Here is a 16315-nt window from a genome sequence, read left to right on the forward strand (position 1 = left end):
CAGCAGCAGCAGGTGGGTCTGCTTGGCTGTTCCTTCTCGGGGTCCCTGCCTGGGACGAGGGCCTATAGGTTGGCTCAAGTTTTGCCTCCAGTTCTGGGTCAGTAGGGCAGCCGGAGGAGAGTGGGTGTGGAGGAGCTGTGGGTGTGGGTAGATTGATCCCTGTGAGTTTCATTTCTCGGAGGCCTAACTTCTGGGCTGCAACCAGCTGGTAAAGTCAGGGAGCCTCTGAGAAACAGGTCGGGCCTCAGAGCTCAGTGGGAGGGGCCCTGGCTGGCTGGCAGGCAGCAGACCTGCTTTTTCTGCCTGTTCATTTTAAATCCTGGCTCTTCCTCCACCTGCTGTGAGACCTTGGGTACTTCGCTCCCCTCTTGGGACCTCAGTTTCCTCATCTGTTAAATGAAGGGGTAGACCAGGTGATCTCCCAACTTCCTAAAGTTCATACCAAGGAAGTAGGAAGCTCAGGGGAGCAATGTGGGATTCTATGTGTAAATTACCAAGAGTGGAGACTCCCAAACAGAACATAAGCCTCTTCTAGAGGGGAAGGAGCCTTTTCAGAGGGGGCCTCAGCCTCAGGGCCCTGCCAGTTCTGCAGGCTGCGGCAGGTGGGGGTGGGGAGGGGGCTGGAGTCCCTCCCCTAGACCCACAGAGAGGACCAGAGAAACCCCACCTGGCTGCGCTGGAGAAGTGCTAGGATGCTGCCTGCAGCTGCCCCAGTCCCCTTGGGGGCTCCCCTCTTTTCCTAGCCACCCCTCTCCCTACCAGTAGCGTGTAGCCCGCAGGAGCTAAGTCTGGTGGCAGGCATGTGGCACGTGGGGCAGGGTGCTGGTGACAGTGGGGATGCAGCCAGGTCCCTGGCCAAGCACCTGGAGGGCAGATGGGGCCGCAGCAAAGACTGCATGAGGCTGGGTGGCCCGGGCCCCTCGCCCCCTACCAGCCTGCAGCCTCCTGGAGACCCCCTCATCCCCCACCTCCACGCATGCTCAGTCACAGTAACCAGAAAGCCCTTGGGTTCAGAAGCATCCTTGTTTCAAGCAACATTTCCCTGTACCTTTCACAGCACTGAGCACCAACTTTTTCCGAATATGTGACATCAAGGTAAACAATTGTGTGACTACGTTTTGTAAAATGCCAATGCTCACATGAGGAGTAAGAGGAACTCTCAGTCATTCGCACAACAAACATTTACTGGGTCAAACCCTGTGCTGGTCTCGTGAGTTCACAGGTGCTTCATTCTCACAGGTGTGGAGATTCCAGGCAACCCCCAGGACCTTAGAGGATCTGTGCGTCTTGAGCTCCTGGAGGACCAGAGAGTTTAGTCAACTGAAGGGGAGAGGGCGTTTCAGGAAGCCATAGGCAATGGCCAGGAACTGCAAGTAGTTTGTTGTGATCAAAGCAGGGAAATGTTGCTTTTCTCGCACCCATCATAATTACAATTACTTGTACAAATATTTGTTTAATATCTCCCCCACCCCCCCGCTAGATCACAAACTCCAGGAGGGGGAAGGATGTACATTCTGTTTACTCCAGGGGCCTGGAAAGCAGCCCAACACCCAGTGCATAGTAAGTGTTCAATTAAATTGGTATTACGTGAGTGAGTAAATGAGAAATAAGTCTCATGTTTCTGTGAGTGAGATCAGAAAGAGCTGTGAAGCCATGCTATTAAGTTTGAACATTTATTGTAAGGACAATAGGGAGCCACGGAAGTTTCGAAATAGGCGAGTGACATAGTCAGCTTTGGAAACCCGTTTTGACTTTGTTTTCGAGTATGTTTGGAGCCGGAGAGTCCAGGTAGCAGAGGGTGGTGACTGAAACTCAAGTGGTACTTGTGGAGATGGGAGGATTATGCAAATTTGACAGAGATTAAAAAGACATGATGCTCTTACCCGCTGTTCAGGAAGTCTTCGCTGATGGATTGTCGGTAAAAGGGGCACAACCCCAGTGCAATGCCCATCTCTCCCAGGAATGCTCCCTGGTTTGCTTTTCCACCTCCTAGGCCCTTGGGAGGAGTGGGAGAGGCTCATTCCTCAGTCCTGTCTCATTTCCTCCTTGATGGGACACAGTCACCTGCCAGCCACCTGAGGGCCAAATCCAAAACCCATGTCCATTTCACATAGTGCCAGATGACAGACCTGAATTTGTTGAGTTTGTTGAGAGACTGGAGGTAGGAAGTGAGGGGAAGCAGGCACCCCCGAGGATGCCCCAGCTTCTAGCTATGGCAGCTGCACCCCTTGCTTAGATGGGAAGGAATCCTGGAAGGAAGGAGCAGGTTTAGAGGACAAGGTGATGAATTTGGTCATGCTCAAATGGAGTGGCTGTGGAACATCTAGTTTGAGATATTAATGTGGTGTCTCCAGCGACCGAAGATGCTAGAAGCTGTACGTGTGATGAGAAGACACAGAGTGAAAGTGTGGCAGGTCATGGACAGGAGGGCTGAGGGTGACCTGGAGAAAACCAGCGTTGAAGGAAAGGTCAGAGGAGCACCTGGGGCTGCCACCTTCAGGACTCCTGTGGACTAGCTGCTGCATCCCCACCACCGTCCTCGCTGTTATGCCATCAGCTGAGTGGAGCTGTGGACAGCATTGTGGAGCCTTTACCGACGTCTCAGCTCTCTGGGGTTCAACTTCTGCCATGTTCTTGGCTCACCTCCCTTTTGCGGTCATGAGAATGCAAAATCCTGTGGCTTCCCTCTCTGTGTCTTCACAACATCTCCCTGCTGGCTGTACTTTCTCCTCAATGTAGTCATTTAACTTATTTCATTTCTGCGAACTAGCCTTGCTACCCTTCCCCCCCCCCGCCCCCTCCCCCCAGCTTTCCTTCCCTGAAGTTCTGCCCCTGGATCCATCCTGCCCACCGACAGGCGACCCCAACGAATGAATCAGGCTCTTCCCATCAGTGCCCCGGGTAGGGTCAAGCGTGTTTCCCTGGTTTCCTGAGTACGATGTCTCCTTACCCGTCTGCTTCCTCCCTGCTTCCCCCTTGCTTCTCACATCTTCCACTGGTCTGGCTCCGGCCTGAAGCTCTGGTGCCTGCAAAAAGTCCCAGAGCTGACAGCAGCTGGGTAGAAAACCCAGGGCTGGTCCTTTTTCCTGCCACTGTGGACGAGGGGCAGTCGTGTGCTGGAAAATATTTAACAACACACATTCAGGGCCCAAAGCCCCGCTTTGTACTCCTACTGTGGCCAATCTCAGGCTACCAGCACGATGCACAAAAGGTGGGGTAGGAAGAGACACAAAGACACAACAGCATATAGTGTTTCCACCATACAGGCTACCTAATTGCAAAATGTAATAAAATAAGTACAAAGGGATGACCTTTGCCTATTTATTACCTTTGCTTTTATTATTTATTTCCTCATAAGTTTTTATGACTTGATTTTAAAATAATGGCTGTGCTTAACCACTGGTTTACAAAATTCCTGAAACGTTAACAATCAGCATGAACTCACAAGCAGGATGAAATGGCTCCAGTAAGCCACTGAGCATCATCTGGGCCTGGAGATAAGAGGGAGACTTCAACCTCCAAAGTTTAGAGGCACCATTTACCCAGGCTACAACAGCAATGCTGTGGCCAGGTGTGTGCTCCCTCCTGGCATCCTGTCACCCCCCTCTCCCTGCCCAGGCCTGGTGGGCACCATTGGTTGGGAGGCAGGTGGCGGGCAGCAGGCCTTGGCATTCCCATTTATAGCTGGACCTATGAGGAACAGAGCCTACGTGTACTTTCCCCATGGACCCAGGGGCCCGCACCTGCCCAGGCCCCAGCCTCTGTTCGCCTCTGGCAGCCCCCAGAGTCAGGAGGTTTTAATGGTGCAATATCCTCCCCGCTTCAAAGTGTGAAATCCTGTGAGGGTTGGAATTTCCATTGCTCAGAAATCAGCCTTGCCCAATCATCCCCAATGAAGAAAACAAAGGAGAGCTGACAGCTGAAGCTTCTTGCTGAGCCGCTGTGGTTCCACGCACTGCAAAGGGAGGGCTGCACTGGGTGGGAACGGAGGTGGGGCAGAAGAGAGCCTGGGGATTGCAGCTCAGTCTGTAGTCATTGCTCAACAGTGAGAACGAAAAGCACCGATGAACCCACCCCACAGATTCTGAGTGTGCCGTGCCAGTCTCGGCGTCAGACCTTGGGGACACAGCGGTGAACACCTGTCCCGGCTACCCCAGGAAATGAGTTGAATCTGACATGATGTCCTGTGTTGCTGGATGCCCTACTTGCAATGTCTGACCTGCCGTCTCCTGATGGGAGCTTAGGAAGACCGGAAAAAAGGAGTCACCTCGCCACATCCCAAATGTGCCTCAGACCCTGGTTTAGGTGTGTCCCTCAGCTAAAGGTGCTTCTCTCTCTCTCATAATCACTGCCCATCAAAGCCTCCTTGGCCTACCAGGTCCCTCCGGTGCTCACCTGGAAGGAATCTCCTTCATTTGTAGGTCTCTACTGTTCTCCCTAGGGGGTCAGCATTTGCGCCCTCCTCATTCATTCATTAATATATTCATGGGGGGAGGTGGCTGCAGAGGAGGGAGGATGGAAGGCTTGCATGTAACGAAATTGGGGTGGGGGTCGGGGACAATGCAAGGGTTCCATGGTAGAGTTGTCGCCTGCCATGCGGGAGACCTGGGTTCAATTCCCTGTCCATGCACCTCCCCCCAAAAACAAGCAAGCAAACAAAAAACCCAAGCAAACAAAAATTCAACAGTCGGTGCTGCAATAGCGGGATTCACATGGAAAAATAATGAAATGTGACTCTGCCATACAGCATACAAATAAAAAAAAAACCCAAGCAAACACGAGTGGGGGTGGGGGGGCCCTGCGTGAGCTCTGGGGCCAGGAAGCACCCATGAGGAGCAGAGAGAGGACACCTGACGGGGGCAGGCTGCTCTGGCCGACCTGGCCTCTGGGCTATCCCTCCCCCCCGGGCAAAATCGCGGAAACTTCCTCTCAGATGTTGTGCACATCCGTGCCCGTCCTGACGGCCAAACGGTGCCCAAATGCCATGCGTGGTGACTTCTTTATTAATTTACCTGCCCGGTACCTCCCACAGGTATTTCCATCCTGGTCAACTGACTGCATCAAGGGAAATCACCGCTCCCCCCCCCCTTCCCTGCCTTAGCCTTGTGATAAAACCTTTTTACTCGTTTATTTTAAGTGGTCAGTTTTCCCAAAGGGATTAATGCGTTGCGCCCACCAAGAAATCCAGTTATAGTTGTATTCTAAATGCTCCTAATGGTTTAAAGTTTAAGTTCTCGCTCTTTTGCATGGCTTACTTGTTAAGTTGAAATTCCAGCACGGCTTATGGACAGCTCAAGGGCCAGGCTACGGCGCCCTCTACTGGTAGTTTCTGAACATGACAACGTTAAACCCGCACAGGTTGCTTTTGGTCATGATGTGGATGAAGATTTGGGGAACAGATGGGGAACTCGGCGCTCTTCTTTCCGCATTACTCTCCCTCCTCCCCTCTCCTTCTACCCTTCTCCCTGTCTCCTCCTTTCCTCTCTAGTTCTTTCTCTTTCTGTCCTCCCCTTCATTTCCTAAAAAAATGGATAAAAAATTTTAAAATCTGTTAGCATTGAAATGCGTTGAAGAGTGACTGAAACTGCAGTGCATTGAAAAAAGAGTTCAATTGGCATTGGGCCTCCTGTTTGTACAGGTGAAAATTAGCTGAATTTTGAAAACTAAGACGAAAAGGTGTATGTATAAATACATGTAACTGGGCGTGAATTTGTGTAACCATCGCCCCAAAGAGCTCCCCCTTTACACAACCCTTTTATGATCACATCCACTATCCCCTCCCTCTCCTCATCCCTAAGACCTGGCTGCCGCTATTTTGTTTTGCATCTCCATGATTTTGCCACTATATAAAATGGAACCACGCAGAGTGTGACTCTCCGGGATTGGCTTTTTCATTTTGCATAAGGCCTTTGAGATCCATCAAAGCTGTGGCGCGTTATCAATAGTTTGTTGCTTTTCGTTGTTGAGTAATGTTCCACTTGTTTGAATGTACCACGGTTTGTTTAACCATTCACTTATTGGAGGACATTTTGGTTGTCTCAGGTTTGGGGCAATTACAAATAAAGCTTTATAAAAAGTAAAAAAAAAAAAAATACATGTAACTGACAAAGGTTTTGAGTAAAAATCTATAGAGAACTCTTACAAGCAACTATTAAAAACAAAATAGAAGAATGAGCAAGAGATTGAAAGGGGGTGCTTCATAAAAGAAGATTTCCAAATGGACAATGAACTTGGGTGGGGGGGAGGCACAGGAAGATGCAGCCAGCCATAGGGGCTGCCTGTTGACTCTGAAAGAAAACTCCCAGATAATTCAGAATTCACCCACTAGGGGGCGTATCTTCACTAATAATCGCGGAAATTCAAATTGACCACAATGAGATACCATTTACACCCACCAGAACGGTTAATACGAAAAGGCTGAGCGTGCCAAGTTTTAAAAAATGTAGGGCATCGGCTCTTCTCATGCACTGCTGGTGGGAGTGCAAATTGGTACAACCACTTTGGAAAATTATTCAGCAACATAGGCAAACCCTAGGACATAATAACTTGACTCCTTGGTATGTGCCCAACAAAAATGTGCGCACATGTACACCAAAAAGTGTTTATCACCTTTTGTTTATAACAGTATTATTGGAATAGCCAAATACCGGAAACAATTCAAATGTCCACCGAGAATAGGCTGGATAGAGAAATTGTATCATATTAACGCAGTGAAATATCGAACAGCAAAAAAAAAAAAAAAAAAAAGGAAAAAAAAAGAACTGCAGCTGCACACAACCACAACATGCATGGATTTTATGAACATAATATTGAGTGAAAGAAGTCCAGCATGAAATAATGCATACTGTATGATAGTATTTATGTAAAGGTAAACAAACAAAACAAAACGACAACAACAAAAAACAAATAGGCAAAGCATGCTGCGGTGTTGTTAAAAGTCAAGATAATGGTGAGTGATAAAGGCAGAGCCTGGGACCGGCATAAGAAGGGCTTGGAGGACGGGTGATGTATTTCTCGAACTTATCTTTGGTTTAAGCACTTAAAAAACACATTTTCGATTTCAATTTTAAAGTTTTAAAATAAAAGTTAAAGGTGGAAGGATAAAGGGGGATTCTCAGGAGGAAAACATAGGCAAGGGAGCCTGGAGAAGACGTCGGAAACTCTGGGGAACGGGGCGGGAGGCGGTACCAAGTTTGCAAAAAATTTCCAAATAATTCAAATTCTCTCCACGAGGGGGTGTGCTTCCCTCTTTTCGCCTTGGGAATTCTTGCCCTACATAAACATTTTCTTTTGACTTTTTTTTTTCTTTGAATTATTTCTGTAGGGGAAATTTCCACCAGCGGAACAATTTGGTTAAAGGACAGGGGTTTCTACTACGTTAGAAACTTGGATAGATTGACCTCCAGAAAAACTACCAATATATAGCACCCCAGCACACCCCCCAAAACTTTATAGCATCAAATTGCCTGCTTCCTGGAAGCCTTCCAATGGTAGATTCTTAAAATAGGCTTTTGGGAACTTGCTGATTTAACATTTGCAAAATTTTGCATTAAAAACAAAATTTGCATTTTTCAAAAATTATTGGCGGAACTAAACATTTTCTTCTAAAATGTTTCACAATAACATCCCCTTACATAGATTCCCTGGCCAACACATCCTCTGATCATTTGTCCAGTCAAGATTCTTCATTCTCTTTATAGATCTGTTTTTGATCTTCATAGTTTTTATTACTAAATTTTTTATGTCATAGTTGTCACAATTTCCCCCATTCTAGAGGTTTCCTTTTTAGCTTAGTTTTTATTATTTTCTTTTAATATATACTTGAATGTTCCTGTGGTCAAGTCTTTCCATTTTTTACTCTAAAATTTTTTTCTATTGCTCTAATAGTAATATAAATATTCCTTCCTGCGTTGGGATAAATATGTTTCCTTCTAAACAGTATTTCCTAAGCTGGATTCCTCATTTCTCTGGACATTAATATATTTTCTGAAAGGATTCCATGGTCAAATAAATTTGGAAAACAATGAATTATACAAAAATGAAAGTTTCCTTAATTACAACACTTATTGGACCTTTAATATGGTAATTTATTCACTGAACAAAATGTAATTATTTTATTTAGGATGTCTACTATAAGGCATCGTAAGGGCTGGGAATACAGTTATGAACAAAAGAGACAAATGCACATCGTGCATTTTCAGAAGGACATAGTATGCAGATTTTGTCCAATGTATTTGAGCAAAACTCTTTGCATCACCTATTAACCTTTTATGACATTCCATAGAATGTGCTGTTTTGGAACTCATGACAGCATGAAGTGAAAGACATGAATCTACTTTCATTTTTCCTAATCAATTTATCCATATTCTTTAGCGAAATTTATTAAATATAATTCCTCTTTCTGTGGTTTTGTCGCCCTCATTCATTGAATTTAATTTTCTCTATAATTTGGGATTCCTCACATACTTGTTTTGCTTCATTGGTTTATATTTCTAAGCTGGGTCTTTATGATGAATAATGTTTGGTGAATTGGATCCAAAAGGGACAAGAACTCTCAGTTCGCCCCACCTTTAATTCTTGCTGAGATGAAGCGGTGCCTTGAGCCTCAGTTTCCCTAGGCAGCTGCCGGCCAGCAAAAGGCACAGCAAGAAAAGAGTGTGCCAAGTCACTGGAAACTCTGAGATTCCCTGGACCCGTCTCTGACATGAGGATGCCACCTGGACAGCCAGTCTTAGGCAAGGAGGGGGCAATTGTGTAGTGGACATTGGACATTATTGAAAACTTACTATGTGTCAGTTGCATTGTCCATTTTGCTCTGGGCTTTACTCAACAGCAGCCCATTGTGCAGATGAAGAAACTGAGGCTGCTCCAGATAGAGGCTGGTCAGGGTGCCTCCGCTGCCGCCGCAGCTGCTGCCCTGTGCTCCTGGCGGTATCCACCACCTGCCGCATTTGTGGATGATCTCTTCTCCCGTGGTTCTTTTGTCTGTAGCTATTTACCTTCATAGTTCAGATTAGCAGAAAAAGCAAAGGCTCCGCTTCTCAAAACCTTGTGGGTAAAGGGGATGTGAGCATGCCCAGAAAAGTGGAAGGTGTGAACCGAAGTTCTCTTTTAAGAACAGTGACATGCTTTGTATTGCTGAGGTTCTCCTCTGTCAGGTTCTCGTGAAGGGAAAACTGGCCACAGTGGCAGCTGTGGGGGCAGATGGCTCCTCCTTGGTGGAAAGAGTCTCATTCCTTCTGCTCCTCAGTTCGCCCCACCTTTAATTCTTGCTTCGCTGGGGGGTGAAGCCAGAAATGTAGGAGCTTTCCCAGCCTGAGCAGGGGCACGAGAAATAAGTGAAGGAGGTGTCAGGAGGTGAGAGGAGAACCAGGAGAGAGTGTGGGCCCAGAACCAAGGAGGTGAGTCTCCAGCAGAGACAGGTTACCAGGATCAAAACCTGCAGAGCCAGTGAGAACTCAGCTAAACAGGAGACTAAGGGCGCGATCCGGGCACTGCGTGGAAAGGTCACTGAGATAATACTCTTAAGTGGAAGACCAAAGGGCAGGACAGTGTCTGGGTGCACTCCTCTGGGTGTGTGTGCAGGGGTGGGGACGGGAGGGGGAGGAAGTAAACTTCCAGTAAACTCTGGAAGGAGACACCTGAGATGCTAGTACAAGTGATTACATATTGGGGGACAGGCAGTGAGAAGAGTGGAGGTGGTAGGAGAGTGACGTCTTCACTTTTATCTTTTATTTTCACGTATATCTTTTTATATTGCTTTAATTTTTTGAACCATGTGAAGGTTTATATATTTAAAATGAAAGGATTTAAAAATCTGGTAACTTCAAAAGGTGAAACACATTTACTGGCTTTGCTACTTGACAAAACAAGGGTAATTTCAGCTGGGATATTTTGATCAAGCAGAGGCAGTGAAATCCAAAGTATTAAATTTAGGGGGAAAAGGGAGGAGAGGAAGTAGAGAGAGACAAGCTACATGCTTTTAAGGATCTTTCCCACGAAGGGAGGGACAGACCAAGGGGCAGTAGCCAGAGGCAGACTCAGGATGGATGGAGGCTTAGGTTGTTGTTTTATCTTGGGAGGGATTTAAGGTACTTAGGGTGTAAGGGAAGGGATTCCAGGGGAGGGAAGGTTGAAAAGGGATGGTTGAGGAGGAGGCAGGTGGGGCACAGAGGGAAGAGCAGGCTGGCAAGCCCTGTGTGGTGGGGGTGGGGTGGGGGTCGGTGCGGCTCAGCTCCGCCAGCCCTGGCCTGTGCACTTGGGAGGGCACAGTGGCAGCCCAGGTCTTTTGGAACTGATTCATGCTTTGGTGGCAGGTTGTGCAGATGGACTCTGAGGCCCCGAGACTCTGCTTTTCTGTGATTCTAGAGCAAGGCTGTCCAATAGTGCATTCTACAATGATGGGAATGCTCCATATCTGCATTGGAGATGTGGCTCAGATGACTTAGGAACTGAATTTTTAATTTTATTTATTTATTTTTTTACTTTTTTTGAGTTATAATTGACATAGAATGCACTACACTTATTTAAAGGAAATAATTCATAAGTTTTGGTATATATATATATACACACATATATATACACACACACGTGCATATACACACCCATGAAACCATGGCTATAATCAAGGCAGTAAACATATTCATCACCTCCCATCATTTCCTCCTTCACCTTTATAATCGCCTCCTCCTTCCCTTCCCTGAGCCCCTCCCCACATCCCTAGGCAACCAGCGATCTGCTTTCAGTCACTATGGAACAGTTTGCATTTTTAAGAATTTTATATAAATGGAATCATACAGTGTGCTGGTTTGAATCTGTTATGCACCCCCAGAAAAGCCTATGTTCTTTTATCCATCCCTGTGGCTGCAGAACTGTTGTGGGTGGGACCTTTGGATTAGGTTGTTTCCATGGAGATATGACCCACCCCATTCAAGGTGGGTCTTAATCCTTTCCTGGAGTCCTTTAAGAGCTCACAGAGAGAGAGAGAAGCAGAGAAAGAAAATGCCCTGGGAGGAGTTAAAAGATAAAGAAAATGCCCCAGGAGAAGCAAGAAGGACCCACAGAAGCTGAGAGAGACGTTTTGAAACCAGAATCCAGGAGAGAAGGACCAGCAAACTTTGCCATGTACCTTCCCATGTGACAGAGGAACGCTGAAAGCCACAGTCTTTCCTTAGAAAAACTGTCTCCCTCTTGATGCCTTAATTCAGACATTTCCATGGCTTCAGAACTGTAAACTTGTAACCTAATACATCCCCTTTGTAAAAGCCAACCCATTCCTGGTATATTGCATTCCAGCAGCTTTAGCAAACTGAAACAGATTTTGGTTCTAGAGAAGTTGGGGGCTGCTTTGCAAATACCAAAAAATGCTGGGATGGCTTTATAAATGGATAAGGGGAAGATTCTGGAAGAATTGTGAGATGCTTGATAGGAAAGGCCTAGATTGCTTTGAAGAGACTGTTGGTAGAAATATGGACTATAAAATATGGACTTCTAATGAAGCCTTAGACAGAAATGATTAATGTGTTGTAAACTGGAAGGAAGGTGACTCTTGTTTTAAAGTGACAGAGAATTTGGCAAAATTGAGTCCTGGTGTTGGATGGAAAGAAGAATTTGAAAGTGATAAGCTGAGATACTTAGCTGAAGAAATTTCCAATTTAAGTGTGGAAAATAAAGCCTGACTTCTCCTTGTAGCTTAGAGTAAAATGTGAGAGGAAAGGGATAAGCTGAGAACTGAATTCTTGGGTACAAACCAACCAGAAACTGATGGTCTGGATAATTTTGGGCTTCCAGAAAGTGAGACCTCAGAAGCTAGTGCCCCATGTGAGGATTTAAGTGAACATGGAAGAACCAGTCAGCCATGTCAGTGGGAGTCAGAACTGGAAATGCAGTTACCCAGAAGGGATTTTTGGAAAGCCCTATTGCTGATGGCTGGGACTTCTGTTTGCTGCATGGGAAACTGACGAGTTTGTTGCCGGATCTGTATAAATGGACCCACTGCCAGTTTGGACTAAAAGGCACAGATTGAAGGGAAATTACCTTAAAGGCAGAACCATGGAAGTTGAGGTCTGGAGCCAAGAAAACTCAGTGCAAAAGAGTAAATCCACCCATGCATGTGGAAGGGGTGAGTTTGCAGAAGGTGGGCCTTCTGCCCTGCTCTCAGGGAGACTGTTACCACCCCAGGGCTCTCAGATGCCTGGAGAATTGAGGGGAGGTAGGCCACCCCATTGTTTAGGAAGCATGCTGCTGCCCCGGGCCTCAGAGAGGGTGGAGCACTTTCCCCAGAGATGGGGGAGAGCCTGGCCACCATCCCACTGTTGTGCGTGTGTTCTGAAGATGGCAGAGAGTCTGGCTACCATCCAGATGCCTGAGGACAAGGTGGTGTCTCCAATGCTTGGAGACACTGGAACCCTCACACCAGCTGTTTGGAGAGAGCAGAGCCTCTGTGCAAGCTCTTGAAGAGGGGCTGCTGCTTTCTCAAGCCCTGTGGATAAAATGTTCTTCTATAGATGACTCTCAGACTTTGAAATCTAATGGAGTTTGCCCTTCAGGTTTTCAGAACTGTTTGGGAACTTTTACCCCTGTTTCCCTTCCAATTCGTCCCCATGGAAATGGGAATATTTATCTTATGACTGTCGTTCCTTTGTATATTGGAAGCAGATAACTTCTTGTGAATTTCCCAAATCCACAGCCAGAGGAGAATTTTGCCTTTGGATAGACCATGCCTGTAACTGGTTGTGATAGGGCTCCATACTTATTTATGGTTACTTAAATGGTTTAAGGCTTTTGTGATATTGTGATGGAATTCATGTATTTTGCATATGGAAGAACATACCTTTTTGAGGTCCAGAGGCTTTGCTGGTTTGAATTTGTTATGTACCCCAGAAAAGCCTATGTTATTTTAATTCATCCCTGTGGGTGCAGACCTACTGTGGGTGGGACATTTTGATTAGGTTGCTGCTATGGAGATGTGGCCCAGCCCTTTCAAGGTGGGTCTTAATCCTATACTGGCATCCTTTAAAAGAGCTCAAGGAGAGAGAGAACCAGAGAAAGAAAATACCCCAGGAGAAACAAGAAGGACCCACTGTAGCTGGGAGAGCCATTTTGAAACCAGAATCCAAGAGAGAAGCACCAGCAAACATCACCCTGGGCCTTTCCATGCGACAGAGGAAACTTGTATGCCAGCAGCCTTTCCTTAGAGAAGGTATCTTCCTCTTGATGCTTTAATTCAGACATTTTAATGGCCTTAGAACTATAGATTTGTAACCTAACAAATCCCTTTGGCTTGCTAAAGCTGCCAGAATGCATTATACCCATTTCTGGTATATTGCATTCTGGCAGCTCTAGCAAACCAAAACATACAGTATAGACTCCTGTTTATCTGGCTTCTTTCACACAGCAGAATTAAGATTCATCCACGATGTTGTGTGCGTCAATAGTCCATTCCTTTTTGTTGCCCAGTAGTATCTCAATGTATGAATTTACCACAATTTGTTTATCCATTCATCTGTTGATGAACATTTTTTCCCAGCTTTTAGTCATTATGAATAAAGCAGTTAAGAATATTCATATACAAGTCTTTGTATGGATACATGGTTTTACTTCTCTTGTTAGGCAATTACCTAGGAATGAAATGGAGTATATTTAACTTTATACATTTGTTTAATTTAAATTAATTCAAATAGCCAAATATGGCTGATGGCTGTAATATCGAAAAGTGCAGTTCTAGACTATCCATTACTGCTGTGATTCTGTACCAGTGAGAGACTTCCACTGCTTCTCTAAAATCTGAATTCATTCATTCATCATCCATTCAGCCAAAGTTTACTGAAGTTTACTTTGTGCCATGCATTGTGCTAGAGACTAAGGATGAGATGGAGAAAGATGGATGCGAACACTGACCTAAGGTGCTTAGAGTCTAGTGGACTCAGTTTGGTTGGGTGATGGGTATACTTGGCATTGGGTTCCACTGGGGAATGGGAGGCAGTATCCAATGTGATTACAAAGTTGAGTAGTTCAAGTCTACTTAGCCTGTTGGGGTGGCCCCAGGAGGGGCTTGGGATTAGAGCAAACCCCTAACCCCAAAGATGAGGGATTGGCATTCTCCCTTTCCTGCTGATGCAAACTATAAAAATGAGTACCCAATACAGTGGTGGGTATGGCGGATAGGGGTGTAGTTGTTGGTGAATCTGGTACTTTAGGCATGGGTGGTGGTGGTATTTACTGTGGAGGGGATGGTGGGGCAGGGCCAGACACTGTGCTGATCCCAGTTCTACCTGTCCTGGGGACATGGTGGTGGCACACTAGGGAGAGATTCAACTCATGGAAACATTATCTCACTGTGACACAATATAGATACATCTCTAGTTAGGTCTCTCTAGAGAAAAAACTATTTTTAGGTGATCACTTGGTGGGTGTGGGCGTATTGAAACAAGAAGCTTCCTAGAATTTTTAGGACTGAGTCCTTTTGCTGGTGACTCATCGGATTCTGCCTCTGTATGCATTACCAATACCCCACAAGCAGCCCCAAGGGCAGGAATTGGATGGAAGGGAGAGGGAGGGGACTGTGATAGATGTCATCTTGGAGCTGATGGTGTGTTCTGTACTGGAATGATTATGAGTGACTCACTTATGAAACAGACTCTGCATCTTACTTGTATATTCAAGTCCATGATTTTGAACCTATTTATAGGGTGTCAGGGAAGCATCTAGTGAAGGCAGGGAAGCTCAGGAAGCCACAATAGGAACGCTTATAGCTGTAGCCACCGTTTACCGAGCATGTAGCATTTGCCGGGTGCTTTGCATGCATTATTTTATTTATCACAAGACTTTGTGAGATCACAGGTAATATTGTGATCCTCTTTACCAATAAAAAAACTGAGCCCAAAGAAGCCAAGTAATTTATCCAAGGTCACAGTCACTGAGCCTGGATTCAAACTCGGGGTCAGTTCTTCCCCACTTAAGAGCTTACATGTATGAAATGACCTGCCATAAAGCCTCTGATAACAATTACTTGCTTTCCATTCTTAGATTATTCCTGAATAAGATAATCTACCTGAATTAGCCTGGTTAACTAGAGATTGCAGAGACCCTCCCAATTTCTCATCATGGGGTTAGGGAAGGAGGAAAGAGGTGCCAATTTATTGAGCATCAACACTGTACTAGACTTCTACGTACAAAATTTTAGTTAAACCCTAAAACAACCTATGAGATCCAGGGAATTATTCTCTTTTACAGTTGAAGAAAAGGAGGCTCAGAGAGATTTAGGCACTTGCCAGGATCATACAGCTATTATTAATTTACAGAGCTGAACTTGAACCTCCTACAGGTAGATCTACCCCCTCTCCTATCCATTGCACCACGTGTCTCTCCTTAGTGTTTCAGCATCAAAGTATACAAGAGCAGGGCGGTAAAAGCATAGCTGCTGTTGCCACACACCCCACCCCCACCTTGGTCCCAACCCAGGGTCTTTTTTAGTAAAAAACAGTCCAAGAGCCTCAGGCATTGGAGAGGTGGGGACAGGCGTTAAAGCAACCTGTTCATCCAGTTGGGCAGTTATTACCAGAGCAAGCACATTCTTACCGTTCCCTCCTCACTCACGTGCATTCCCACCTGCACGGTTGCTCATGCAGACAATACTTGCAGTGGCTCAGGGCGGCGGCCCCAGACTAGCCAGAGGCTCTCTGAGAGCATGCGCAGTACTGCACTAGGTAACTGATAAGGTGTTTCCCACTCTAACACCGTCATCAAGGCTAAAAGCGGGCATTGCTGTAACCTGAGTGTCTGGATTTGATTTCCTCCTCCGCCACTTACTAGCTAACCTTGGGCGAGCGTCCTTGTCTCTAAAGGGGGTGATGATATCAGCTAACAGGTAACACTGTTTAGTAGGATTCAGTGAGTTAACACCAGAAAAGCTTTTAGAACAGTGCCTGGCATGCACAATGCTTAACACTCTGGGGTTGCCCTTAGCATGCGCACAGCCAGACCGGGACCGGAACTAGAGTTCTTCTGACTCCTCGGACAGTGCCCTTTGTGTACATTGGTTAAATGTTTGAACAGTGAGAATAAAGATTGCTGACTTAAAATCCATCACTACTTTGAAAGGAGCATCAGTGGCTTCCCAATTTCAAGCTGAAAATAGTCGCCTTACTTTATTCATTTTTTAAAAAGAAAGAATCTCTTATGAAAACGTATAAGCAAGCTGTTATCAGCCAGCTAGAACCAACAGGAGCCAGCTCTGTGCTGCCACTGGGCTCCAAAAGAGATTATCATGTTCTCGAAGTGATAATAACTGCTGGTTGTTTTCACCAATTGAGTT

The 16315-nt window shown here is 45.9% G+C and overlaps 1 long non-coding RNA gene across 1 annotated transcript; it reads right to left on the reverse strand.

Moving 5' to 3' along the window:
* Positions 1-1686: 1686 nt before the first annotated feature.
* On the reverse strand, positions 1687-15997 carry LOC143655133 (uncharacterized). Its single transcript, XR_013162057.1, has 4 exons — positions 15580-15997; positions 5458-5519; positions 2951-3026; positions 1687-2075 (listed from the first exon to the last, which is right to left on the reverse strand). It is a non-coding gene; the product is annotated as an uncharacterized LOC143655133 (long non-coding RNA).
* Positions 15998-16315: the final 318 nt, after the last annotated feature.

Source organism: Tamandua tetradactyla, chromosome 14, assembly GCF_023851605.1.
Source record: "Tamandua tetradactyla isolate mTamTet1 chromosome 14, mTamTet1.pri, whole genome shotgun sequence".
In the NCBI taxonomy this organism is placed as follows: Eukaryota; Metazoa; Chordata; class Mammalia; order Pilosa; family Myrmecophagidae; genus Tamandua; species Tamandua tetradactyla.